Consider the following 12,570-nt stretch of genomic DNA (forward strand, 5'->3'; position numbering starts at 1 on the left):
CATGCCCCATACCCAATGTGCAAACAGCTCCAAGCTTGCAGGGGGTGCTCCAGCAATGTCAGCATCACTAGAGATGGGTCTAGTGACCATCTCTGCACAGATGCTAGGGTGACCCCACCTGGTAAACCCAGATCTCCAGCAGCTGCTCCACCGGATTATGAAGTCACAGGAAGTTAGCAATGCTGGTTTGCATGCGTTCACCCCTCTGGCTCCCTTCTCAGGGACGGCATCACAGACAGCACAGCACGAGCACCATGTTGGATCGATCATACCATCATAGACTCTCAGATAGGAAGGGACCATCATGTTTGACCTGTAACACACACCAGAGGACCTCACCCAGCAACTTCTGAATCAAGCCTATGTTTTGTGGTTGCTAGGTTTAAAGACAAAGTCCTACAGACACGTTATTTATATGTCATTCCAATAGTTAACTATTCTAACCATTAAAAACATGCACCACAGCTCTCGTCTGAATTTACCTAGCTGCAACCTCCAAATGCTGTTATGCCTCTGTCTGCTAAATTAAAGAGCTCTCTACTGCTTTGTAGGATAAGAACCAATGTTTCATACCCTGGAACAAACATTCACTGGAGGCCTACTTACCTCAAGGATATTGGCAATTAACTGCTGGTAAAGTAACTCAGTGAAGACAGGTGATCACAGATCACAGATTACTCCATCAGTCTAATTTTTTGTTTCTTCATTCTGCCCTACTACTCATCGTTCCATCCAACACCCTAAACAACTTTGCACCCGTCTCTGAATTTCTCTATTACACCCTGCAAAGATCTCCAAAAGACGTGTAGCAAGACAGGGCCACGCTTATGTCTGGGGCAGCCTCGGGTCCTGCCACGCCAATTATATCAGAGTAATTAGCCACCGCTCTGGAGGCAGCTGCTTTTGTATATGCTACATGCACAGCAACCCTCCACCCCCTCTCCCCAGCCACGTGGGGGGAGCCAGACTGGCTGTGCTAAGCGGGGCTGCCTGTATGGCTGAGAGAGGGAAGGAGCTGGGCTGCCTGCACTGTACAGGGGAGAACACCGGACAGCCCACACAGGGGAGAGGGGAGCAACCACGCGACATGCAGCCCCTGGGTCCATGGCCCACGTGGCATGCAGCCCCTGGGTATCTGAAAGTTGGACAGTCCTGGGCTGGCGTAATTCAAAACCAAACAGAGCACTGCACTGGAGAACATCCAATAGGGTAACACTCTGCACTACAATAGGAAACAGGGATGAGCACCCACATGCCAAAACTGACTTCTCTGACAGCATTACTGTACATGGCATGAGGCAAGAGCACTATCATATAGAGAGGAAAAACCACGTGAATGAGGTAAGATTTGGAGAGAGAAGTCCAAATATGGCTCGTATGGTGCCATTCACAGCATCTGCTTCCGTGTTTAAAATGGAATTGTAAATAGCTTGACGTTGATTAATGCTATGGATTCGGAGAGGCTTCCCCCGCTCAAGCTTGTTAACATGAAACATTATTGGTTCAAGTTAATTTCTTGAGACCTAGAGCGAAAAATCTGGGCTGCCAGTTAACTCTGATCAGCACAAGGAAGACCAGCCTGTTGGAAAAGGAAAATGGGAACTATAATACACTGTAAATGTATACAGTGAAATTCTAACCCCACTGGAGGCAAGGTCAGTTTTGCTGTTCCCTTCAACAAGGGCAGGATTTCACATCCAGAATACAGGTCAGGGGGATGTGTGGCTGCTGCTGTGGGATGTGACCTGGAGTGGGCACTGCGTGCAGGGCCATCCAATGAACCCAGCATGCCACCTGTGGATCACTAAGACCTGTAGGTAGCACTGGGGGGCTGGATGATACGTCTCCACAGGTGGGATCCAAACTGTGGGCCATATCTTTGACACCCCTGGCACAGGTAACAGCAGAAAGCACCTTATGAGAAACCCTTACCTATTTCATCTCTAAAACACCTGAATTCCAAAATAGGAAGAGCTCTGTATCGGTGCAGAAGTCTACCAGCTTTCGTACAAGTTGCAGGATCCAGGATGTAACAGTTAACACTCTTGGAATCAGGTACTGTCACCGTCCTAGGTACTTCATGCACAGAAGTCAAAGTAAACCTTCATGCCAAGGTCATGAAGGCGAGTCAGCAGCACCACTGGCCATTGAACCTAGGACTCCAATTCCTGATCTCCTCTTCTTGCTCCCTGTTACAACCCTCCCTTCTCTCCACAGCCATGTGCTGGAGCAGGCTGGACTGCAAGGCTGTCAGAGCCTAAGCAACAGCATGGTCACCTGGTCAAAACCCAAATGCCGAAGAAACAGGGTTGCTAGGTAGCAATATTCCCCACTGAATCTGTGCTGAGCTTGTCCCAAATCATGGTCCTAAGAGGCAGCTGGTGCTTTAATCAGACTCCACTGTAGATATAAATACACACGCTCAAGTCCCTGGTTAATAAAATTCCCCCAGCTCCGCTCAGAGGAGTAGCCACATCCATGCAGGCATGCCACCAGAGCTCCACCTCCAGTAATTGCCAGTACCGCCCTGCACCCGGTCCCCCCCAACTTCAGCCAGCGGTTCTTTTCGTTCCCTCCTCAGTGCAGGCGAGAACAGGACCTCCAGGAAGGTCCTCTGAAAAGGTGCATGATGGGCAGTCACCAAGATATTCCTTGGTGGCTTTTGCCTACTGGTTTAAGATCCTGTGAGGATGCATCTTCATTACTACATACAGGCAACCTTACAGCCTGCCTTGGGAATGGTCCCAGACCCACCAGCCACTTGCAATGAAAATCCAAAAGCCAGATCTGGGCTTGACCTAGGCTGTCGCTGAGAAGCTCTGCCCAACTTTGTGGTTGGAGGCAGAATCTGCTCCTCCCCTACTCCCCTGAGGTGCATTTAAAACTTCCCTGGGCACCAAAAGCCCCAAGCAGAGAAGTCTGCCAGCTGCCACCCTACAATATTGTTCCCAACTTCAAGCCCTTCCCCCTGCCACCATATCCCACCTCTAATGTCCATAGTTATAGCCAAACACAATGAGAGGTGAGCAATAGATAAACTGATTCCTAAAAGAGCTTGGTTTGAGGAACATGAAGCACAACATGGATGGCTTTGTTTCAGGCTTCAAGGGAAGCTTGAGACACACAGCTCAGGAGACTTTGGCTGGCTAAGAATAACCCACCGGATCAATCCTCAGTGCGAGTTTAAACTGGTCACATCTACACATGCAGCAGACTGAGCCGTTGTTACTGCATAGTGCCGTCGTCACATGGTTTTTGCCCAACACTTCTGTGCAGTAGCAACGAGCTACTGTGCAGTCCCATCACCGCGTGATAAGTGTCTGGGAATGCTACGGCATGATAGCAATGAACTACGGTGCAGTTGCTCATTGCTGCTGCGCCGTAGTGTCTTGTGCAGACGTGCCCACTGACTTCCAGCTGGCCTCTTTAAGTGACCACCTCCTTCCCCATTGCTGCTGTAGCCCTTCCCTAACTGAGATCACTAGTTTGGGGCATGCTTGACTGAAGGCACAGAAAGAAATTCTTTGAGGCACTCTTCACTTCGTAATTCACGTGCTGGTCCTCAGTCTTAGGTCAGAAATAACTTATATTTGATGACCGTCTTTGTTCTCCATGATGTCTGAGAAATGGGATTTAGGAAAGGTGGGTATTTTAACTTTCAGTATTCTTTGGCTTTTTTAATAAAGGACAAGAATAAAACCATGGATTTATTTCCATTAATGGGCTGAATTTTCTAAAAAAATTATCAAACACACAAACAGCCTGGGATACAGAATATGTCGATATGGATCTCTTAGAAATAAAGCAAATACAAAACTGTAATGCAACAGTTAGTTATAGAGGGAGAAACACAAATAGATGCTTGAGGTTCAGATTTGATAAAGCAATGGAGTCGGTGCCTCAAAATATTCTACTCCCGATATTAATTCAGGACATTCTGGATACGAACCCCCTTACGTGAAGTGAAATTTGGCTTCACAATGTTAAATAAATAATAAATAAAAGTGGATTAAATGAGTGGCGAGGTGCAGTATCTAGTGAAGTGCTGCAGAAATTGCATTAGTTCCAGTTTTATTAAATACTTCATTAATCTATCAAAGTGAACAAATTGTATACTAATGAGATTTGCAGATAATATGGAACTAGGAGGAGTTGCAGACACCACTGAGAGCAGGAAAAACATAGAAAGGACCTAGGTTCAAAACACGAGCCTAAAATAACGCAGATACCATTTGACAAACCCAGCTAATCAGAAGGCATTCAAAATACATATTCATTGATAAGTAGCAATGCAGAAAATATAGATATCAAATGAAATGCAGAGTTAACAGCAATGCTACCAGTAAGGTACAAGCATATTATGCGATGAGTCAGGAAATATCACAGAGACAATCTTGGGTGATACGCAGCAGTGTCATGTCACAGCCTCGAAAACTTCCTAGGGCAGCTGTGCTGGAGCCACACCTGCAGTGCTGCACAGAAACATATTGACAAGCTGGAGGGAGCTTAAGATCGAGTTCAACAAAAACAGTCAGGAGGAGGCTGGCAAAAAGAGCAAGCCTCACCCTGAGAGGTGCTGGGCTCCTATCACAGTCAGGTGCTTAGCATGTCTCAGGATTAGCTGCATTAAAGGGAGGTTGGTTAAGCCAGGAGTAAACACAAGCTATTCTACAATGTACAAACGGTGGCATACAAGTAGTACACAGTTTGTTCACTTAGATAGACACCGGTGCCCTCTAAGTCGGTGCCCTGCTGGCCTCCACTTGGTTATGCTAACAGTTGTTGCTGCATTTGGTCCAGTTCCCCCGATGTCTCATTGTCAGACCTCCACGACTGCTACTAAGGTGAAGACCCTGTGGGCATCTATACACATTGCTCTGGGGTGGGGTGGGAGCCCTTTTGAGCCACTCTAATTAAAGCACCTAGAGCATCACGTGTATTCAGCATCCCACACTTCAAAATGGCAGCAGAGGCTCTTGAACCAAAGTTTGTTTGATGAGCTTTAATTAAAGTGCCCCCACTTATTTATTCCAGGTGGGTATACCTAGGAGCGATGCTTGGGAAGGGCAGCATTAGGGGCAGCCTAGAAGTCTGTGGGGCGCTGCATCTTTACAAGGGCCTCTCCAGATCTAGGTGGAAGCAGCTGCTGTGCTGTGCAGAGGCTCGTGTTCTGCAACGATCAGCTGCTGGAACCAAAGGTAAGGATTGAAGGAGACCTCCTCTTCTGAAGGAGTCACACTGCTTGGCTCTTGGATCACCTACACTACAGCACCTCTGCAGCTGTAGCTGAGCCAGCATCACTGTGTCGGTTGAACCTCCTACTGGAGATGCAGCACCTGCTGGTTGTGTTATCTGGTGTAGATGCACCACCTCCCTGAATGACACAAACTAATCCAACAAAAGCTACTTTCTGCACTTGGTGTTTCTGATAGAGCTATGTCGGCTTGGAGGGATGATCCTTTCCCACCATTAGCTCATATATATCTGCTAACCAAAGCTTGCAGAGTAACCAGATCAGAGTAATTGCTAAATGCCGCAGAGCTGTTCCTTGAGAGGCTCCTCAAAAGCAAAAAGCGAGGGGGAGGTAAAAAAAAGTAGGGCACCTATACACACGCTGGATGTCTGCTCCGACACATGCTATTAAATCAAGTCTGCTGGAGTGTGCTAATTAACACACTCCAGCAGCCACCACATCATGTCTATTCAGCATCCCCGTGCTTCAAAATGACGGTGGGGCAATTTAACTAAGGCTCATCAAACAAGTTTAAGTTCAAGCACCCCTGCTGCCATTTTGAAGTGTAGGACGCTGAATATACAAGACATTGTAAGTGCTTTAATTAGAGCAGCTCTCAGAGCCACTCTAAAGGGACCCCCACCCCAGAGCATGTGTGCAGACACCCATAGCATCTTCTCTTTAGTAGCATTCATGGAGGTCTGGCAGTGAAACATCAGGGGAACTGGCCCAAATGCAACAACAACCAGTAGCATAACTAAGTGTAGGCCAGCAGGGCACTTGCGCCGGGCACCAACTTAGAGATGCACTAGTATGGCCCCCTTCTGCCAGGAGGTTTCACCATGGCAGGCACAGCCCTGCTCAGCCCAGCCCTATGCCCAGTGGTGGACTTGGGGAGGGAGGCAAGTAGAATGATGCCTCCCCTCCTGGGAGACTTTGCCATGAAAGGCATAGCCCTGCACTGGGGAGGTAGGGGAGGGAGCAAACAAGGCACCAGGAGCAGTCCCCAGGTGTCTGAGTTAAGAGAGTGGGGGCAGATAAGATTCTGCTCCCACCATCCCCCTGCCGCTTGCCAGTGATCAGCATAATCCCACCCCCCCTCCTCTGCCCCAGGCACCGAAAGAACTTGCTACGCCTCTGGCAACAGCGTTCCCTATACCAGCGCGCAATAGAAGTCCCTCGCTCTACTCAACTGAAACCTGGAACCCCAGTAGTTCCCTGGGGTCCACAGATTATGTCTAAGAGGTTTGTGAAACACGACTGCGATCAAAAGGATATGAATATCCACACTTACAATTCAGAGGGATCTGCACCTCCATTCGACATTTTTTACAAGTTCAGAAATGAAGAAAAGTTTGAAAACCAACTTCTACTCTATTTAGATTGGTTTCCCTAGGAACTAGCTTGTAGTTGAAATTAAGAACTTGTTTAAATTCTTTGCTGGATTAAGTCACAAGGAAGTACTCCAATCCGGCCTGGAAGGTCTTTCAAAGGGGACCATTGCCAAAATAGGTCAATCTGAGCCTAAAACTCTTTCAGTGTCCCTTCCTACACACATGTTGATAAGCCTCCCGGGGATTGTTTTAAAATGAGACAGAAGGCAGCATATATTTAATGATTCTTGAACCATACTCTCTATAAAGCTATTATTATTTAAAGTTATCCCTTTTAATACTGTATCTGCCAGAAGCAATTGTAGAAGCAATGCCTCCATATCTTCATCTCTCTGAAAAGTGCTATCCACAACAAGAAGAGATATTAAATAAAAGGAATAAACACTATTATTTATTTATAGGTTTTTCTACAAGGTGGATAGTATCTGACCATCCCTAGTAGCATGGCTGTGTCACTATGGCTCCTTACCCAATCTGCTTCAGACCAGAGCATCAACTAACTTATCCCAAGTATTCAATCCTTTGACTTCGTTTAAAACAAGTTTTTTATAGCTGCTAAATTGGATCCAAACTACTTAAGGCCAGATCCTGTTTAAAGATGTGTATAACAGTAATAATCAGCCTTTAGGAAAACTTGGCACACGTATCTCAAAGCAATATTTGTTTTTTCCATGCCAAATATACATGTTTGTATACAGGTGGGAGGTTGGTAGGACTGAGTTATACCAGAAGAGAGAGAGCAGGGTCTAATATGTAACTCCCTAATTTTCTACCAGATTTGTTTTTAATACTACTTCAGGAGTTACAGAAGCATTAAAACACAGAGAGGGTGCAGATATCCACTGGGCTTTTCTAGAAACCCTCTCTTGGTTCAGTCACAATAAAACCCATGCGCATGTACGGAATAAGAGCTCCTTCCCTCCAGATAGCCCAAATTGATTGCACCCAGGAAAATTCAGGTGTCATTACAGACTGAAAGAATCCAACGCTAGAGACACAGAACAAAATCCTGATGCTAATTTCAGCAACTTCTCCCTGATGGATCCTTGAATACGAACTCAGATCGTAGGTACTATGACACCCAAGTCATTCCTGAGAGGTGCAGAGCACTGGGAGAGGTACTTGAGCGTCGAACTCTTTCCTGTTTGCCATTAGTGGTATTCAAGTGGCTTCACTTGAATTGGCTCACATCTATTCAACCAGTGGGATCAAAGCACATGGAGGGTTTCGTTCCCAGTTCAACCAGTGGCTGCCTCTCATAACTGACATAGCACCTGACAGGTCTATAACAATGCCATTTACAGTAGCTGATGAGGCGAGTCCTTTTTTGTTGTTGTTTGTTGAAAAAAATGGAACTTGGACAGTTATGGGCTGAGTTCCACTAATTTTCAATGAAACAGAGCATGGCTACAAATTTTGTTGTAGCTTGTTTGAGTGTACAATTCCAGCACTCAAAACCACAAACACTTACAAAATCAGTATAATGTCTCCCTTTCCTTTCATGAGTTTCTACTGAAGATCAAAACACAGCTTGAAATTTGCTGGTTTGCCACATCCTTCAATATTGAGTAATGGTCTTAAAAGCCCAGTTCCTGGAGTCAATGGATTAGATGACAAATCTCAAAGAAGAGGAAGGGGAGGGGGGTTGCTTACTTGTTTAACTGGTGCTTTTTAAATACATTTCTAGTCCTTGTGATTTTAGAGAAAAGCTTAAACATGAATCCAAAAGACTTACATATCATGAATGTTTTAGCGTTGACACCTGACATTTCAACATTTTGGTTTAGTGACACTGAAATCTCTCTGAGGGAAACGATTGTGTTCCTTGCGTTTTTATGCAGACAACGTTCTTTGGGTGAATCTGATATGTTTTATTAGACTAATTTAAGTAGTTGGGCAAAAATCTAAGCAAGTTTTCGGGTTTAAAAACCCTTCATGAAGCTGAGGAAGTTTCTGCAGTTGGTGTATTTTTATAACTTTAACTGGTCTTCATAATTAAACAGCAATTAATGACAAGTACAAGGCACTAATGACTTCTGTGTAAAGCCTTGTCCTTAAGACTTTTTGTATGGCCACTGCCAAACTTCATGCCATACATTAATCATAAGGCACCAGCCCAGCCTGAATGGGGCCACCATGCCAGAGACCACCTAGCTATGACCCCTAGTTCAAGGTGAGCTAATGGTGGTGATCACAGCTATGGCAGAATGATTAAAGTGCCTTGCTATGGCACCCGAGGTATAAGTTTGGGCTGCCGTCTGAACTTGTGCTGACAGTTGTCCCTAGTTAACCTAACAGTAAATGGATCATCTGGGCTGTTGAGTCAAAGGTGGCTGGACATGATGTTGGCCACATGATGCCCTTGTGGGCTGCTGACTGCAGAAACTAAAATGCCTTAACCATACTAGCCAGATGGGCCACTTAGGCGAACTGCTGACTACAAAGATAACAAGCCTGGCCATGTGTTTATAGGCCCTCTGTTTCTAATGGCTGAGCAGCATTAAAGGAAGCAGAAATGGCATCTATAATGTGATTCTCAAGAGTGCTGTTCCCCTTAAGATCAGTGGGAGTCTTACCCCTGGCTTCTGTGGATGCAGTCAGCCCCTCCTTGAGCTCCTTCAAAAACCTCACCCAATACACATCCCTACTATACATTTTTCAAGTAAGGAATTGCTACGGCTGCCACGGGGATGTTATGGGATTGTAAATGGGAGGAAAGATGTCTGACACAACCACTTTATGGAAGAACACCAATAGAAATTTTTCCGCACATTTCAGTGGAAAAAGGGGTTACCGGTGAAAAGGTTTTGGATGAAAAGTCCACTTTGTGCAGAATAATTTCAATTTTACACCAAAGATAAACCAAATTTTTTTTATCAATTCAGAAATGCCACTGCAGGGCTTCACTTTATATGGCATCCATTCAAGCGATGGTAGATATTACAGCTATTCTACTGACTGGCGGTGCATTTTCTCTTAAATATAACCACTTGGAAGTCCTGCCACAGTGTCACTGGTGTACATGGTGTTACCTCCAAAGAAGGTAATTCAGGAGGCTTGTTTAATGTTTTTAGAGAGCTCTGTATGCATGGGATTTAAGAAGTGGTTTAAATAAAACAAGACTGGATCACAGACGGATAGACTCTAGGGACACGGGACTGCATGCAAAATGGAGGTAATTGCACACAGGCTTCCCAAAGCCTCATGTTTTAAAGTCACTCATCTCAAATTCAGAAACCAAAATCCATTGGTTACAAAAAACCAAGCAGAAAGGAGCGGCTAAAGCCTGCAGAGAAAGCAGTTCTCCCAAATTCAGAACACACCCCAATGCCGACCGTCATACATTTTCCCAAGGTAAAATAGCTGCAATAGCAAACCAATAAATGTCATATTAACCAGGGCTTAGTAACTAGACACCTAAAACCGCATGCGTGTCCTTACCATACATATATCAGGGAAAGAATAGAAATAAAGTAATGGGAGGGAAGGAGGGTTTAGCAGTAAGTCACTGTACAACCACAAAGAGTCTTCTCAGCACTGAAGATGATCTTGCACCCCTTCCTCAGGCACAGCACCCAGGCGCATCCGTGAAGGATCACAGCCCTAAGCTCAATGGGTTGAACTCACAGAAGGAAAATCCAGTCCCAGAATTAAGAGTTGGCAGTATCCAGCCACAAGCCTGCAGTCTACACAGACTAGAGTACTTTCATTGTCTGATAAATCAACCAACTTCAGTACCCTCTGCTCAAGTCAGAATGTGTTTGGTGGACACCACAGCCTTTCCTAAAACCAACACCTGATTTCCACCCAGTTTTGCCGGCACATCCAGACAAGGTTCTGAAACAAAATGCATTTTAAAAGGGACACTGTGCATTTAAGAAACACATGCTGTAAACAAATTTGGGTTTCTCTTACTGAGATCAGCTCTGATGATTTTGAGAGGCTATGAATGGCAAAGGGTAGAATACAAAGATTGCTATTTGTTCTCTGCTTGTTACATTTCTCAATTTGGATGAGGAAAACCAGCTAGAGTCAAGTTTTGCTTTTGATCTGAGACTTGATGGTCCCTACTGCTGCAACGGTTTCGATGCATGCACTGCAGAAGGATGGCTGTTTATTGGAAAACAACTCTGGTTGCTTTTATTTTGGAGCCTGATGTAGCATTTTTATTGGGCTCAGGGTGCCAACAGTTCATGAAACGTGGTGAAAAACATGTTATGCTAAAATGAAGCTGGCAGTGTCCCCTTCAGCACTTTGATCCTTAGAAAATCTGTTAGAATGAGCCCTTGTAGCTTTGGCTTTCTCCACTTGCACAAAATACCCAGGTTTGAACATGTGCATCCCAGAGAATGCACTTGTACAATGGCATGAAGGCTCCAAGGATAAATGAGGAGCTATTTAGCAGCTCCTGACCCTGGCAAAACCATGAGACCAGCAGAACTGCAGCCAGTCCTGAGCCCCTTGCTATTTTCTCCTGGCAGAGAGCAAGTTTGAAAGAGCCTAGAATGAGAAAGCAAAACAGCAGCACAAGCCACATCTTCTCGGGGAAAGCCTGGACACCCCCTTCAGGGCAGCAGAGGCTGATGTAGATACAGCTGCAGATTGGAGAGATGGATTTACAGCTAGAGCTATAGGCATGAGAGATATTGCTATAGCTATAGATGCAGATACAGCTATAGGTATGATAGAAATAGATACAGCTAGACCTAAAGATACAGATGCAGATACAGATTAGATTATCTGTAGCAACAGCTGTATCTATCTAATCTATAACTGCATCTATAGTGTACCTCAGATGCAGATATTCCTTAGATACAGCTATATAACTATAGGCATGACAGGTGTCGATATGCCTACAGATGCAGAAACAACTATAGGTACAATACATATAGATCTGGCTGTAGCTGTACACAGAGATGCAGATCTAGACTAGATAGATACAGATACTGCTATAACTATAAGCATGAGAGAAGCAGATACAACTATAGATGCAGATACAGCTTTAGGCATGACAGAGATACAGATGCAGATCTAGACTAGATAGATACAGCTGTCGCTATAGCTATGATAGATGCAGATACCGCTACAGCTATAGGCAGGATAGATACAGCAATAGCTATACATCCAGATGCAGATCTAGACTGGATAGGTACAGACACTGCTGTAGCAGTAGGCATGATGTAGATACAGCTATAGGTGCTATTACAGCTATAGCTATAGGTATGGTGGCTGCAGATGTAGTTATATAGGTAGAGATACAGCTCTAGCTATGCATACAAATACAGCTCTAGGAAGCAGAGATACAGCTATAGCTATACATACAGATGCAGAACTAGACTAGATAGATACAGCTACAGCTATAGCTGTGGTAGATGTAGACACAGCTATAGGTAGGATAGATACAGATACAGCTCTAGTTATACATACAGGTGCAGAAACAGCTACAACTATAGGTAGAGCAGATACAGCTATAACTATCCCTCCAAACCTAGACTGGGCAGGTACAGATACTGCTATAGATATAGGTCTGACATATAGATACAGCTGTAGATAGGATAGATATAGCTATAGCTATAGCTACGACAGATGCAGATGCAGCTACGGCTATGGGCAGGATAGACACAGCTATAGCTGTACATCCAGGTGCAGCTCTGGCCCGGGCAGGTACAGACACAGCGATAGCCATAGGTGGGAGAGATATAGGTACAGCTATAGTTACACATACAGACGCGGAAGCAGACCGCACCGGTACAGCTACCGCTAGACCTGGGAGCCTGAGGGCTGCCGACGCTACGGGCGGGGGAGGCACGGCTGCGGCTGTACATGCGGGCACGCGAGCGGCGAGCGGGAGGGTGGACGCAGGCGCAGCTGCCGGGGCAGACGCCGCTCCGGCAGGACGCGCAGGTGCGCGGCTCGCCCGGGTGGGCACGGGCCAGCCCGCGC

The sequence above is a fragment of the Crocodylus porosus genome, unplaced genomic scaffold, assembly GCF_001723895.1.
Source record: "Crocodylus porosus isolate Cpor-Errol unplaced genomic scaffold, CroPor_comp1, whole genome shotgun sequence".
NCBI lineage: Eukaryota > Metazoa > Chordata > Crocodylia > Crocodylidae > Crocodylus > Crocodylus porosus.